Source organism: Sminthopsis crassicaudata, chromosome 5 (genome assembly GCF_048593235.1).
Source record: "Sminthopsis crassicaudata isolate SCR6 chromosome 5, ASM4859323v1, whole genome shotgun sequence".
NCBI lineage: Eukaryota > Metazoa > Chordata > Mammalia > Dasyuromorphia > Dasyuridae > Sminthopsis > Sminthopsis crassicaudata.
The window spans coordinates 80,161,014-80,177,510 of NC_133621.1; the positions used below are offsets into that span (position 1 = coordinate 80,161,014).

General features: G+C 36.4%; 1 protein-coding gene across 4 annotated transcripts in view; it reads right to left on the reverse strand.

Annotated features, from left to right (window-relative positions):
* Positions 1–16,246, reverse strand: part of ZMYND11 (zinc finger MYND-type containing 11) — a 148,634-nt gene extending 132,388 nt beyond the window's left edge. The window contains exon 1 of one of the 4 annotated variants that reach the window (XM_074267286.1): positions 15,898–16,246. The gene's annotated coding sequence lies outside the window, so the exon portion shown is untranslated. Of the gene's footprint in view, positions 1–15,297; positions 15,349–15,877 lie in introns of those variants that run through there. The other 3 variants (XM_074267285.1, XM_074267282.1, XM_074267284.1) reach the window with 3 other exon arrangements.
* Between the last annotated feature and the right edge of the window lie 251 nt (positions 16,247–16,497).

Here is a 16,497-nt window from a genome sequence, read left to right on the forward strand (position 1 = left end):
AGACATCTATTTTGAAACAGAAGACACAGAATTCATGTTTGTAGTACGTGTAAATTAACCATGGAGTTATTAAAAAACATTAAAAATATTTACCTAAGAAGTTACTATTGAGAACAAATAAAACTGGTTTTAATAACTTTTAACTACATGGTAGTAAAAAAGACATTTTATAGCTGAATATCTGTCAACAGTTCTCAGGTTTTCAGGAATATTGTGGAATATTCATGCTCTCTCCATTATTATGATTTATCTTTTAATTCGTTCAACAAAATACTGTTTTTATTTGCATAGCAATATGCTAAATATAGTGGAAATAAAAGTAGCAGAACTTGGTCCTTTCACATGTAACCACCCCCCCTCCAAAAGCTATAATCTGGAAGAACTGAATATAAGCACATGAAAAGTTAAACAACAAAAATGTTAAAAAAAAAAAAAAAAAAAACTGACCTAGCAATACCATTTACTAAGTTTATAAATCAGAGATCAAAGAAAGAAAGAAAGAAAAAAATAATCCATATACAAAACTATTTATAGCAGTGCCTTTTGTAGTGGTTATGCCTTTGTTTTTTAAAGCAAGGTATAATTTTCCCCACTCCTCTACATCTTTTCAAATCCTAATAAAAACTAATTCTTTTCAAAATTTAGCTCAAGTTCTATCTACTTCCTGAAATTTCCCTTTTAATTCTAGCTAATGATTGTCCTTTTTTTTTTTCTTTCTGCCTGTCTCACTTTACACTTTAGCTTTTGCTTTGAGAAGCCTCATATTCAGTTGGCTGGAGTTTATTTTTCTCTCCTTCTCACCCTTTTCCAATTAAAACAAGAAAAAAGAAAACCCTTTTGATTTGTAAATCAAGTAAAACAAATTCTCATATATAAAAATATGCCTCATTCTAAATCTCAAGTCCATTATTCTGTCAGGATGTAGGCAGCATTCTCTGTTATTGGTACTCTGGAATGTTGAATAGTCATTGCACTAATTGGAATTATTAACACTTTCAGACTATTTTGCCTTTATAGTATTATTGTATAATTTTTTCCTTACGGTTCTGCCCATTTCTTCAGGCTGTTCATAGAAGTCTTCCTAGATTTTTCTTGCACCATCTCTTTTATGATTTCTTATTGCCCAATGTTATTCCATTAGATCACATATTATAATTTGTTCATTTCTTCCCTAATTGATGGTTACCTCCTTATTTTCCATTTTATAACCACTACAAAAGACACTGCTATAAATAGTTTTGTATATATGGATTCTTTTTTTTGACCTAAATGCCTTAGAGACCCTTAATCTTGACATTGAACTGCAAGTGTTCTATTTTCTTATTCAAAAACTCTGAATTTCCTTAAGCTGATCATAATCTTTTAGCTTGTTGTATGCCTCATTCTTTCTAAACCTATTCTTCATCTTAGGTATGATCTTCAATCCCTCCATCCCACAATGGCATATCAAGTCATCCCACTTGCTCTGCCTTCTCCCTTCCCAATTTTGTCCCATTTGAGGAACCAGTTCTCTTGAATCCTTTGTTCCCTGGTCTGGTAGCACATGGCAATCATGCCTTGATATACCTCATTACCAGATTCCCACCACCTAACTCCTTCATTTCCATTTGTATACTCACAAAATTATGCTTAACTTCATCCACTACAGATTTATGCTCACTATTTGAGATTGGTTTAGTGCAAGAATTCAATCCTATATTGACTGATTCCTTACCCCACTCACCATAGTAGTCCCTGAAAACATTTTCTTCTTTTCTCAAGATACACAGACCACTCCTTTCCCTCAATCCTCCTTGGTGAGGAAGACCTTTCCCTATGCTTCACCAAAAGTGTTTAGATCATTCAACAAGAACTCTCTTCTCTCCTCTTCTTCACCCTTATCCTTTGCAACAGATTACCCCCATGATCATTCCCACATTTCTAATCTTCCATCTCTTCCTCTTTACTGGTTCCTTCCCTGCTGCCAACAACCTTATCCTTTGCTTGATCTAACCATACTGGATAGCAACTGTTTCATATTTCCCCTCTTTTTTGACTGAAGAAAGTTATCTTCACTAGCTGCTACTCTTCTCTCTTCTACATCCTCTGTAACCGGGTTTTTGGTCTTATCAAATGAAATTGCTTTCTGCAATTGCCAATTGTTTGAACTGACATATCTAATCCTTATCCTTTATATCTCTGATCACCTCCTCCAGGAAATTCTTCTTTCTTAAGACTTTTTTTTTTTTTTTATGATGCTCTCAGTGTTCTCTTGACACATACTACTTAAATCTCTTTCACTGGTTCTTCATCCTTTATGGCCATTAACTCTGGGTACTACCCAAGACTGTCCTTTGATCTCCTTTATTCTCCATATACTCTTCATTTGATGATCTTACCAATTGCTATGGTTTTGGTAAATCATCTTAATATTTGTAATTCCCAGAGATAATCTCTCTCTTTACATTGAATTCTTCATCACCAACCACCTGATGGATATTTCTAATTGGAGATACCATTAAGCATTTCAAATTAAACATTTCCAGAAGAAAATTGATTAACTTTCTCTTTAAATTTACCATCTCACAATTCCACTATTACTGTTGAGGGCACCATTATTCTCCCAATCACCTTAATTTGCAACCTCTGTGACATCCTCACTCATTCTATATAGGCAATCAGTTGCCAAATCATATACTTTAATTCTTTCCTATTTGTCCCCTTCTTGTTCTCATTGTAACCATTCTTATTCAGATGCATCACTTCTCATTTCTTCAGACAACCCACATACACTATTACCTGCCATACCTTATATCAGGGGTTCTCAAACTACATCCCCGAAGGCCAGATGCAGTCTGCTGAGGATGTTTATGCAGCCTACTGGGTTATGGCAAATGGGCTGAGGGGCGGAGACAGAGTGTGAGTTTTTGTTTTTACTATAATCTGGCCCTCCAACAGTCTGAGGGCCAGTTTGAAGACCACTGCTACATTTTCATTTTCTACATTTCTCCTGGATGTCTCTTTCTCTACATTCACACAGCCACAACCTCTCATCACTTCTTGACTATTCCAATAGTGTTCCAATTCATCCTTTTACTCAAATCTTTATTCACTTACATCTTCCATTGAACTGCCAATGTGATTTTTCTAAAGCACAGGTCTGAACATGTTCACCACATCATTCAAACTCTAAGAGATCCCCTATTACCTATATTATCATATATAAAGTCCTTTTTCAGGGATTTAAATTGTATACTTTTGTTCACTTTCCAGCCATATTCCTTTATATAAATACAATGCCTTCCCTCTTCATGTCTTTACACCGGCTCTCCAGCATACTTGGAATACTTATGAAAGTACAAGACAGGAAGATAATAGTTCAAATTGAGTCTCAGATGCTAGCTATGTGGACCCAGGGTGAGGCATTTAACATCTACCTGCCACAGCCTCCTCCATAAAATGGGGACAAAAACATTACCTATATCCCAGAGTTGTTTTGAAGATTCCATGAGACAATATTTGTAAAGACACTTAGCATGGTGCTTGCACATAGTATGTGTTATATAAATGCTCTTTCTTTCCCCTTTCTTTTCTATGTATCAAATTCAAGGAAAAAGAAAAATGATATGGTTCATATATGATGCATTATCTGCATAATGAAAAGGTCCCTATTACCTAAAAAAAAAAAAAAAGAAAAGAAAAAGCAATAAGCTATTACTTTGGTATACATTAATATATGCAGATACATATTTACACTTGATATCTTATAGTCTCTAATATATAATGCATCTAAGTAAATTAAAGGTGTCAATTATTTAAAGAATATAATCCAAAAAAGCAATTTTAGACTGGTATAAGCAAGTGGTATAAAGTACAGTTACAGAAAAAAGGAATATCTAACATTAAAATGATTCAATTTTTAATTTTATACAAGTACATATCAAATCTTTTACATAGCCCTTATGAAATATATGGTTCAATGTCTAAGTATAGAAAGATTAAAAGCTTTTAACATGTTAAATGTCCTATTATTTAATTATTTTAAGTAATTAACTCAAGCTGAAGAGGTTCAAAACTAATGATATGAACCATATATTAACTACTGGAAAAGAATAAGAGTTACATTCATTTATGGAGGTGGGAGGTCCACAGGTGCTATATATTATACCTGTTTTGGGACTTTTTCAATGTACTGACTAGTTGTGGAGATGATTACAATGTAAAAAACAAATCAATTAATAAAAACTTATTTTTAAAAATAAAACAAAAGGATATATGCTTAAAAATGATTTTAAAACATCCTACCAACTTCAAAGAGGGATCATATCACCTAGAGAAATAACTATTATTGCTCACTCCCTTAATTCTAACAATTGAGAAAGCTGAAGTTATGAAGAGAGTTTATAACTTCTCAAAATAACCTAAAAACTCATTAGGTCAGAAATAGAGAGGAATGTAGATGAAAGGAGTACATAGGTACAAAGATAGGTCTTAAAATGAACCAAAAAAAGAGGGAAACAAATATTTGAAAATAGTAAAAGTTTATTTTTAAAGTGTAAATGATGGAATCTTTGATTTTTATATTTAGTATAAAAAGATGTGTTAACAGGATTTATGTTATCTTGAATTCATGTTAAAGAATGGCAACTGTCTTTGCCTAGAACCACATCATCTGTTTGATAAGCAAGATAAAAAAGAAGGGAGAAAACAAGTAGGATGGCATATAAATATAAATTCAAAATACTTTTTTCCTCATTAGTTTTTATCAATTCTCAACACTTCACAAAGCAGTTAAAATTAGTATTTACCATTCATTTCTTTTAGCCTCCTTTCTTGACATGTTGAAAGCTTTCAAAGAGCCAAATTACTAAAAAAAAATTAGAAACGATAGGAAAGCCATACTCTGCTCTAGGCAGACAATATTCAGCTCCAAGAAGATTTTAGGATGGACATTATTACTAAGTTGAGTAACATTTAGACCACCAGGACAGAGAAGGGGATTGGGTATGTGGTATGTGAGAATGGCTCTTCATAAAAATCACATTTATATATATTTTCTTGTGAATTAGCAATACAAAAGTTGTTTTCTCCTTGAGAATGGGGACTACTTTATCCTATTAAGTAAAGTATTTACTTAATAAATTCTTTAAAAACAAAGAAATGAATCAATGAAAAGACTGGAAGAATTTGAATGTGATAACAGTTTTTAAACAATTTATAATGCTGTCATATGGAAAGGGGGTTAAACTTGTTCTACTCAGTCCCATACAGCAGAAACAAAGGCGATATTTTGGGAAATGCAAGGCAAATTCGTGTGAACAAAAATTTTCTAACATTTATGACTGTGACAAAATAATGTGCTACTTTAGAAGGTGAATCTCCTCCCCTCTCTCCCTCTGAAGGTATTCAAGTACAGGCTGCCATTTAATTAAGGGTATATGAAAAGAAGGTTCTTTTTCAGTTCAGAGTCCCTTGCAATTTTGTGAATATGCTGTTGTATCCCTTTAAAAGGAAAAAAAAAAAAAAAAAAAGACTTTACTACCTTGACTGGATATTGGCAGTTATTGAATTTTTTGTGTTAGAATTTTTATTTATTGAAATATCTTTAACCTGATTTATAATTTTTAAAATAACAGTTAACAGCTAGTTTGATTTTAGCAGCACCAGCCAGTGAACCACATATAGTTTATTTATGTCTCTAAGACTCTTAAAAATTAGCAGATAATACTTAGGAAATACATACTATAACATCTTAATAATTTCCATTAAATGATAAAGGAGTATTCAAAAGAAGTAAACAGCTTACCTATTTGAGAAACTTAATTGGAATGTGTTAGTATTTGGTATAAATGATTCACAGCATGTCACTTAAAACTGGAAATTGTCTAGGTGAAATAATCACCAGGAAGTTACAATGTAATCCAAAGCTATTCACAGAAGTAGAAATAGATATTGCTATTCCTAATGTCAAGAAGGTCACACAATTCCAACACATTTCAGAGAAAACGTCCAGGCATATCCTAAGCAATTTAAATTTCATTTTCACTAGTTCACGATTTTTCTTTTAAGACTTTTTGTTATACATTTTCTAGTAAAATGCATAAAAATGTATTTTTAATCCAAGTTGATGATTTTAACTATAAATTTCTAATTTGCTAAGAGTTCTGGATGCCATATTACAGAGCCAGAAATACACAAGAAAGGAAAGAAAATAATCTGAACTTGGAATGCACTTTAATCTTCAAGGGGTTGTTGTTAAACACTAACAATTATTTTCTCAATATGGCATAGTATTTGGTAATACTTTAATTTCATAATTAAATCTACATAATCAGTGTAGTTATAAAACCTGTGTTTTTTATGGCAAATCTTTCCTTTTAGTGGTCTTTTTTATTTCTTTTGTTTGTTATTTTCTTACATATTTTCTCCTCTTAAAGATTTGTCCGATACCACTAAAAACTGTAGGAAATGGATCTAAGTGGTGCCAAATAATTAATTCAAGATTAACACTGCCATTACTGAAATTAGTTTCAATTAAAAATCTGGTTTTATAATGATGTTTTAAAAAGAAAACAATTTTCTCCTACTAGGTCAGATTTCATACCCAATGTTCCTCATGCTATGTCCAATATAAAGTCTCTGGGAAGTCTCTGAAATATTATCTCTATGCTAAATTAAACTCATTGTTTCCACTTCAGGAACTGAACAACTAATTATATTCTGTTGACTCAACAAAATTTAATTTTCAAACTATATTCTCAAGATCAAATTCTGAAAGAATAACAAAGAGATCATTTCTTCCTAAAAGATAAAAACATACCTCTATATTAACAGGTCAATTAGGACATCCCATGTTCATACATATATGGTAACTGAAAATATTGACAACAAATATTTAAGAACATGGATTAACAAGCTTTAAAAGCAAATTATAAATCTGTGCTTTCTATCCCATTATGCCATGTCATGAGTATAGCACTTATCAGAAGTATGGTAATTTGAAAACTTAACTAAGGTTAGTTGTATAAAAGGCCAGTCCCTTAGAGTCACTTGTTTATCTCTCAATCTATAAAATCATAGATTTAATAAAAAAGGAAGGCATACTGTCCAAACCCACCAAAGACTAGCAGTAATTTTTCATTCAATTGTAAGCTCTTTGTGAGTAGATATTGTTTCTTCTTTGTGTTAATTTGTATCCAATGGCCCTAGTTTAGTGCCTGGCACAGAGTAGATGACTAATAAATCTCTACTAAAAACAGAGGATCTATATATTACCCAAATGACATTTGTGGATAAACTGTACTATGATAATTCTGTGAATTACAAACACTAGTAAATTCAAGAATCTACATAAAAGAAAGTCTTTCCAATAAGTTCATACAAAGTATTGTATGTTTTAAATATCATAATTTAAGGGCAGTTCGAAGAATAATACATCTTATTTTTCCTCAATTAAAAAATTTTTAAAACTAAGTTTACATATACCATGCACACGGATACTGAAGAGTCTATTTACTATTTAACACAATAGAATTATGGCTAGAATTCACCTCACCTAATATATTTATTTCTTCCTATTTTTATGTAGGGGTAGGAGTTAATTTTATTTTAAATTAATATAAACATAAAATTGTGAAGGTTCATCACTTACAGCAGCCATTTCAATGCAAACTGCAATGATCCAACAGAGACCTTTCTGAAGAGACTATATTGCTCAAGACAATGAATGACTCCTCTTTATTTCCTTACTCTCTCCCAGATATATCAAGAATATTTATAATGTAGTAAATTTCAAAATATTTATAATTTTTTTTTCCTTAAACATAAGTATTCAAAGAAAGATTACAGAGGTTTTTTATATTTTTAAACTTCCCTGAGCCATGTTATCTTCAAAATGTCTGCTGGCACAGGCAGGATACTTTATGATGAAACAGCAGCCTCCTGAAAGCTGCTATGAGAAATAAGTAGATTTTTTAACTAAAGTACATTCATATTTGCTTAAAATTACACAAACCCAGGAGCAAATTGTACAAAATTATTCTGTTCAATTATCCTGCAATTAATTATTTGCAATTTTTTCAAGGATGAATAAATTAAAATGACTAGTTTAAAATGCTAAAGTTAAGATGGCAAATGTTTTCACGTAACTCCATTAAAATATTTTCTATCTAAAAATGTTTAAGCTTAATTAGTCAATAATTCAAGTAACTGTGATAAAATGTTTTTAGCTAAGCATAAAACATAAACACATATACCCTACATTCTTTAAATAAAGTTTAAGATTTAATCTTGCTTAAAAACCAATGAAAAACAAATTTTTGAATGAATCTTTCACTTAAATGTCCGGATTAAATGTCCAAAAATATATAATGTGTTTAGTATGCAACTGTAGATATAAGTATTATTTAATTTTTGTATGGCTATAGTTTAATGCACATATGACTGGGAAAATTAGGAAGACTTAAAGAGAAGACACTTTTGGTGCTTGTGTTATTTCTTTTTCCAAAAAAAAAAAAAAAATTACCTTTAGTTATTTGAAATAACCAAAATTAAGGCTTAAATAGCAATTATTTTTCTACTGTGTGACTAAAGAAATAACCTTTGCTTCAAGAAAATTAATGCACAAATGTGAGGTTAAAACTCATTTAAAAATAAAGTGAAAGTTTACATAGTAATATTGACTCAATTAAAACCCATCTTACAATAAACATTTTCCATTTATTCAGACTAAGATTTGCTTTGCCTTAAAAAGCTTCAGTTATATAAATATGAATTTATGAAACAGTTTAGTGATTTGCATTATAAAAATATCCACCATCAAACTTCTCCCCCCAAAAAATTTCTTTGCCTTAGGTTTGCTTTCCCAGAACATTTTAAATGGGATCCACATACACCTTAGGAACCAATCCATTCCATTTTTTTTTTGTTATACAATGTGAATTTAGACAAATCCCTCAAATTCTCTGGGGGCTCAGTATCCTCATTTGTAAAATGAGAGGATTGTGTTAAATGATCCCAAGGTCCCTTCCAATTCTAAATTCTTTGAGCTGATAATATAATTACTCATAAATATTTAATTCTAGGAATTCTTAATCTAAAGTCTGAAATTAAATACATACATATACAATATCTAAATATATATGTATGTGTGTGTATAGAAACATAACTTTTCCATGCAAGTGATTTCTTTTTTAATCCTATTTCTCACAAGGGGTCACCAGACTGCCAAAGGGGACAGCATGACACCAACAAGGTTATAGAGCCCCTGATTTAGTCTCAAACTTCACTCCTTAGGGAAAAAATAATTAGAAGCATCAATGGAAAATCACACTTTACTGTACTATCAGAAGTTTGTCATTTTTCAAATATGGAAATTTTAAGGCCCAGAAAAATGAAGTGACTTGCCCAAGATCAGAGTTAAACCCTTATACTGACTACAATACAGAGCACTCTTTCCACACCAGTTTATTAGGATACATTCAAAAAGTACTTCTCCAGTGTTATGTCATTGGGATGAAAAAACAAAACAAAACACTATAGTAACATATGAAAATTTTGGATGTTGCCTCCATTATTTCTATGCCTTCAGACAAAAACCTCTTGCCATGTACACGTTAAGTATCATATAACTATTTATTGATTATTCCTTAAAAGGCTGTCAAACAAAATATTTTTCAACTACTTTTAAAATAACAAATATAAATATTTGTTGTTACTGAAAGATTTATTAAAAATCCAAATCTATTTTATTAATAAGCTTGAGTTTCTCCCACTCATCTCCATTGTTTTTTTAATCACTGTAATTTACAAAAATATTTTCCAGGATATGAAATTTACCTTTAACACAAGGTTATTTAACACTTTAAAATATCTTTTATGATGCTGAAATTTAGCTATCCATCCAAATGAATAAAGAAAATATGCTATTCTAAAACTTCTGCAAAAATCAAGAATTTATCCAAATGTTCCAACAAATTTTTCTTAACTTAATAAGATAGCTTTGTACTTTAAACTTATAGAATTTAATTAAAAAACAATACTACATAGGCAAAATCTCTCTCATAAAAGTAGCAGTTATAGTCTCTATTCAATACAGTTGAGTTTTAATCATTATGATTATCTTGTTTGCCCAATTCTTTGGCTATTTCTTTTTTCCCTATGTTGTGCTTGCACTTTGACCACTTTACTATCTCTTGATATCAATATACCTATCTTTTAGTGAATGATATCCATTCCCAGGGAAAAAAACAAAACACCTAAACCATACCATATTTCTCTTTGACAATGAAAAATAAAATCTGAATTGGAATTGATTTTGATGTAATCTTTAAAATGTGACATGCACTATGTTATTGAATAATGATTAATTTGTGACCAAAACAAAACCAGAGACAATTCCTCCCCCCCCCCAAATTAATATTTAAAAGACAAAACTACTAAGCTCCTAGAAAACAAGCAGGTAGACCACCCAGTCTGCAGACATTTTAAGAATGAATTTGACAGGTTTTTCCTTTCACACTCAGCAAATAATCCCTTATTCCAAATATTACTTTTATTTTGGAATTTCACAATACTCCTTCTAAAACATAAAAATAACAGGAGTTCCTAAAATCAAATCTGGTGAACACTTCCATAAAGAATGGGCAGAATCCAGGTTATATGTACCTTCGGAATCTAATGCTTATTGTGCAACAAGAAAATGGTATTTACACACATGTATTGTATCTAGGTTATATTGTAACACATGTAAAATGTATGGGACTGCCTGTCATTGGGGGGAGGGAGTAGAGGGAGGGGGGGATAATTTGGAAAAATGAATACAAGGGATAATATTATAAAAAAATATATAATAAAAAAAAAGTGGAAAAAAAAAAAAAAAAAAAGAATGGGCAGAATAAGGGGCAGCTAGGTGGTTGGCCCTGAAGTTAAAAAGACCTTAGTTCAAACATGACCTCAGAAATTTGACACTTACTAACTGGGTGACCCTTGACAAGTCACTTAACTCTGGGAATTGCCTTGCAAAAAAAAAAGGGGGGGGGGAGAAACAGCTCAATTATGTTTATTAAAAAAAAGATTTTGTGGTAAAAATAGTCATTATTTAGTGAATAAAGAACAAAGCTTGTGGTTTAAGGGAAAGTCAACACTTTTTAAGTATTATACAGCCTTCAGAAAGGATCTCTACTGAGAGCTAGTTATTAAAAGACCTTTAAAATCATTTACAAAAAAAAAATCAACCTTGCAAATTACAAAATAAATTAGTAAAAACAAAAACCCTTGCTCATTTACACCCTCAAATAACTGCCTATATCCACTCTGATCTGTTCACTGAAGGCTAAAAGTAACTTGTAACCTATAATTAAGAAATGTAATATAGTTACCTTATAAATGCTTTTTTTTTTCCCCCCCAATGGAACATAGCTATAGTGGTATCAATTATAAGTTGCATATATACAGTATTCTAAGGTATTTTCTGAGTGTTTTTATAGACTTTATTTTACTTAGATGATACAGTAGATAAATACTGGACTTGGAGTCTGTAAGATCTGAATTCAAATCTAGACACTTATTAACTATATGTCATCCCTAAGGTAGTAGTATCTTTCAGAATTCTTGTGAAAAAAAAAAAAAAAATTTAAACCAAACCATTCATATGGCACACTGCAAACCTTAAGACTTTTACATAGTTATTACTTGCTCTTAACAATAATCTTGTGTGCTAGGCAATATATTCATAACCCTATTTTACAAATGAGGAAATTGAGACTCAGGTTAAAAACTTTTGCGTAAGGTCTCCCCATCTATTAAAAGAATAAATGCAGGACCAGAATCCAAATTTTCTGAGAATTCCAAGACCAGTACTGATTTCATTAACAATGATATATAATTTTGGCTCTCAAAGATTTTATAAAAACCAAGCAGGTATTTAAATTGTTATTCAAGAACTGATTGTCAGTTCAAGTAGTGACTGTGTGTGTGTGTGTGTGTGTGTGTGTGTGTGTGTGTGTAAAACAACAGTCACATTATCTTTTACTCTTTCCATTTCTTTATTTAGTATCTCATCAAAGGACAGAAATTTGGTCCAAATTAAAAACAGTAAAAGAAAGAAAGAAAATCTTAACCCAAATATAATCTAATTAGTGGCTAAAGAGAAGATTCACATTAAACTGTGGTATTCTTTTATAGTTCCACTACCTCCTTCTACTGACAAAGACAACCTTAGCTGTATACTCCCATTTGTTCTTTCAGGACATTCTGTTCTTTCAGGAGAATGGGCATTGCAACTGTTATCAGGGGAAAGATATAATCTTGCTTTACTGCCAGAGCCACCATTGCCAGGGGGCAAACTGTATTTGAAGGAGTACCCACATAGAGGAAATCACAGATCTATCAAAATAACTTAGAAAAAAAATGCTACTGGTGAATACTGTGCACATGAATACCTTATTTTTCATGGTAGCATAATATCAACTTGGTTGGGAAAAAAATTCAAGTCAAAAAAAAAATGGGAGAATATCATTCAGTAAGACAAGTCTTACTGAATAACAATAAAAGTTCAAATAAATGAGAAGAGTGAAGAATCCCTTTTTAAAGGATTGTGAACTGATGTTTATACTGCAAAAGCACCAAGAAAATCTAGTAAAGATAAATCATGTATTAACTTATTCTGAAAGTAATATCTAAAATGAGACAGGCTTCCTTATAAAATGCCAATATAATGAAAAAAGTTCTATCCACAAGATCACTATTAAACCCAATGTTTAATATTAAGATGTTTCAACCAGAATATGATAAACTTTAAAACATTATATAAAAAATAACTTATGGCAAATTTTTGCTCTCCAGTTATTCCTTAATTTCTTTCATATAACTACTTAATTGCAAAGTTTTCCATGTAGATATGAATTGTAAAGATTGGGGGTGGGGGGATGATAAATCAGACCAGACACCAGATAGTCAAGGCTACAGTCAAAGTACTTAGAATACTTATGTTTAACAATATCATTAGATATCACTGTATCCAACTAGAAATTGACAAAGCAACCAAGTATGCCTTAGGCATATTGAGAGTATCAACACTCAAAAGTACTCACAGAAATATACATGGTTTATTTTGTGTTACACTTGGGGAAAAACCCAAATAAAAGGACCATAGTAGAGTTAGATAAGTCCTCAGAGGCCACCTAAACTGATCCCTTCATTTTACAGGTGAGGAAATTGAGGTCCACAAATGTAAGAAATTGCTTGTTAGTGGTCACCTCTTTGAGGACTAAAGAATGCTTAAATTGTTTGCCAAGTAGGGATGTAGACATCTACCACCAAATTTTAACCAAAACACTATGTTAAAAGTATAGCTAAAGTGTTTATTAAATAAAAATTATCAACAGCTGTTCTTTATCAGAGTTTTAATGAAATCACAAATTTACCCAGGAAATTACTATGAAGTTAGCTACATTATCTTCTGATCTTTGAACTCCTAATTTAGTTAGTCAAAAAAGAATGACAGTTACACTGTCATCCATTGTATTGACTGTAAGGCAAACTCAGAGCACTGTATAGAACCACTCAGGTAAGAAAGAATATTCCTGCCAGAGTATTGGACACAGTTAATAACTCAGCTCTAAAGCTGATATTCTGAAGATATTCTGAAACCAAAAAGATACAAATGGGTACCTGTCTAGAAAAGACAGGTAGGAAAGATAACTTTCAAAACACCCAGGAGCCATTTCCCCAATATCTTGTAAGTAAATGTAATTATACCCCAAGGTTGCTACTCCAAGATCTTACCTGGTAAAGAAGTCTGGTAAAGTAAGTCTTTATGTCTTTGAACAAAGTCTGAATTAATACTCACAAAAGCCGATTTTATACGTAAGGGTAAAACTATGAAAAGTTATTTTTTTCTTTAAAAACTTATTTTTAGGACAAAAGACAATAGTAAAAACCGTTTGTTAAAAGTGATGGAGTGCCGGCTCCCCCAAGTTAAATTCCCAAGACTAAAAAACTCCAGACACTAGTAGTCCAAGTGTAAACCTAACCACCTGCTTCATAATTTTCCTTCCCGGGAACGCAATAGTATTTTAGAAACGATCAATCCCATATTTTCAAAGTGGGATTTCGGTTGCTTTTCACCAGACTACCCCAAAGTCTTTGGGTTTTCCTTCCAATCTCACGGAGACCCTCGGCAGCCAGAGGTGCCGTCCAAAGGACACATTTCAGGGCAAACAGTTCCAGTACATGCAATTTAAAAGGCTTCAGAAGCCCGTGATGAGGAAAGAGCTTTTCGAAGAGGTCAGCGTCGGCAAGAACCAATTGACCACACGTTTTGATTTCTCTCTTCCGAAGACAGACCCCCTCCTCCCTCTAGACGCCATTAGGACACTCACTGGGGAGTCTAACGAGGGATGAGAGGCTACTTTCTAAAAAAAAAAAAAAAATCTTCCATAAATATCGCTTTTCTCCAAATGCTCCCAAAAGGAGGAGAAAAATACTTGCTGGTGGCGAAAACCGGGCACCGGCAGCACAGAAAAGGCACGAGAAAGGGCCAGAGGAGAAAGGAGAACTTTTTATTATTTGCATTTCTAGGGCGGGGAGCGGAGTCGGGACCTGTTGAGGGCGGAGGGACCAGGAGGCGCCGCCAGGCCCGTGGCCCGGGGGCAGGAAGCCCGGCTCGAGCCCGCGTCCTTCAGGAGCCCGGCGGCGGCGGCGGCAGCTGCCATTACTCGCCCAACCAAGAGCCGCGCCGGCTGGCCAGGCAGCCGCGCTCCACCGCCCTTCTCCCCTCTGCTGCTCCCCGCCTCCTGGCCCTAGCCACACATACACACTCCACGTTCCGGGGGTGGAGGGTGCTCCGGGAGAAGGGTCCGGGCTACCGAATCGAGTGCAGCCGGTCCCCGACAACCACGCGACGCCCCGGCTTTTCCGCTGCCGACCAGGCCTCGGCGCGGTCCTTGCAAGGGAAGCTTTTCCCACTGTCCTTTGAAAGCTACCGCGGGCAAGGGGAGGGGATGCGGAGGGGGGTCACTCCTCTAACCCCTCCAAAAAAAGACAAGACACCCGTGCAGAAGCCACGACGCGAAGATGCGCCGCCCACGGCCACCACCACCCCCGCCTTCCACTCCTGTGGTAGGGGAGCACCCCAGCGATGCCCCACGCGGCTCCAGCGGCCAACTTCGGCCGGGGCCCAAGGGAGCGAGCGAAAAAGAGGGCATGCCGAGGGGTGGGAATTGGGGTCGGGAGCACAATACCGGGTCCCCCTTCTCCAGGAATTCTCGCGGAGGACCCCCGCCCTCCTCCCCCCGGGAGCTGGCTGCTTCTCCCCACCATTATGCTTCGGCTCCTCGCCGCCGCCGCCGCCGCCGCCGCCGCCTCGGGCTCCTACGGGCGCCCCCAGCCTCTCCCCCCCCACCCCCCCGCCGCGCGCACACGCACACACACACTCACATATACACACATACACTCTCTCCCGCCCATCGCCCTCCTTCCTTCCCCCTCTCCCCAGAGCTCGGTCTTCCCAAGGCAGGGAAGGGCGGGAAGGAGCGGGGGGCGCCCCGAGGTGAGGGCGGGGTGGGGGGCACAGCCTGCCCTGGGGCAGGTCCCCGCGGCCGCCGCCCTCCCTCCCCTCCCGGCGGGGCCCGCGGGCTCGGGAGTTTGGAAGGCGCCATGTTGATAATCCTCCATCACACAACCCGCCCCGGGAGAGAGAAAGCGAGAGACCCGAGGCGGGGGGGCGGGAAAGCAGCCGCGACAATGGAGGACGAAAAGGAAGGGGCAGCGGGGAGGGCGCGCGCGGGGGCCGCCCCAGGGCGGCGGGGGTAGAGTCCGCCCGGCAGGGTCCCTTTCGCCCGGCCGCCCCAGCCTCAGCCTCCCCCTCAGCCCGCCCGCCCGCCTCTTCCCCACTTACAGCGTCGCTCCGCTCCTCACCTGGTGCTGCGGCGGCGGCGGCGGCGGCGGCGCGCGGGCGGGCAGGCGGCGGGCGGCGGGCTGGCTCCCGAGCCAGGGAGGGAGGGAGCGAGGAGGGCGCGGGGAGCGAGGAGGGAGGGAGGGAGGGGGACCGGGGGAAGGGGGGCGGCGGCGGCGGCGGCAGCGGCGGGGGCGAGAAGTTGGGAGGCGCGCCCGCCGGCCTGCTTGGCTGCCGGGGGAAACTTTTCAATCCCTTCCCAGGCCGCTGCTGCCTCCCCCTTCACATGTTGGTTTTGTGTGCGTGCGTGTGTGTCTGCGTGTGCGTGTATGTTTTCCTTCCCTCCCCTCCTCCGCCCTCCCTCCTTCCTCCCCTCCCCTCCTCCCTGCTCTCCGCTCCTTCTCTCCCTCGCTCTCTCTTTCTCCCTCGCTCCCCCCCCCTTGGAGTTTTATTGTGTCTGATCCCCCTCTTCCCCCCCGTGTCCACAGGTCAGGTTTCTCGGGGTAAACAGGGTTGGTTTCCGAGGGTGCGAGGAGGAGCAGCCGCCGCCGCGTGGGGAGAAGGAGAACTCTAGCGGTTGCCTTCGGACTTGCTCCTCTTCCCAAACCGGGATTTTTTTTTTT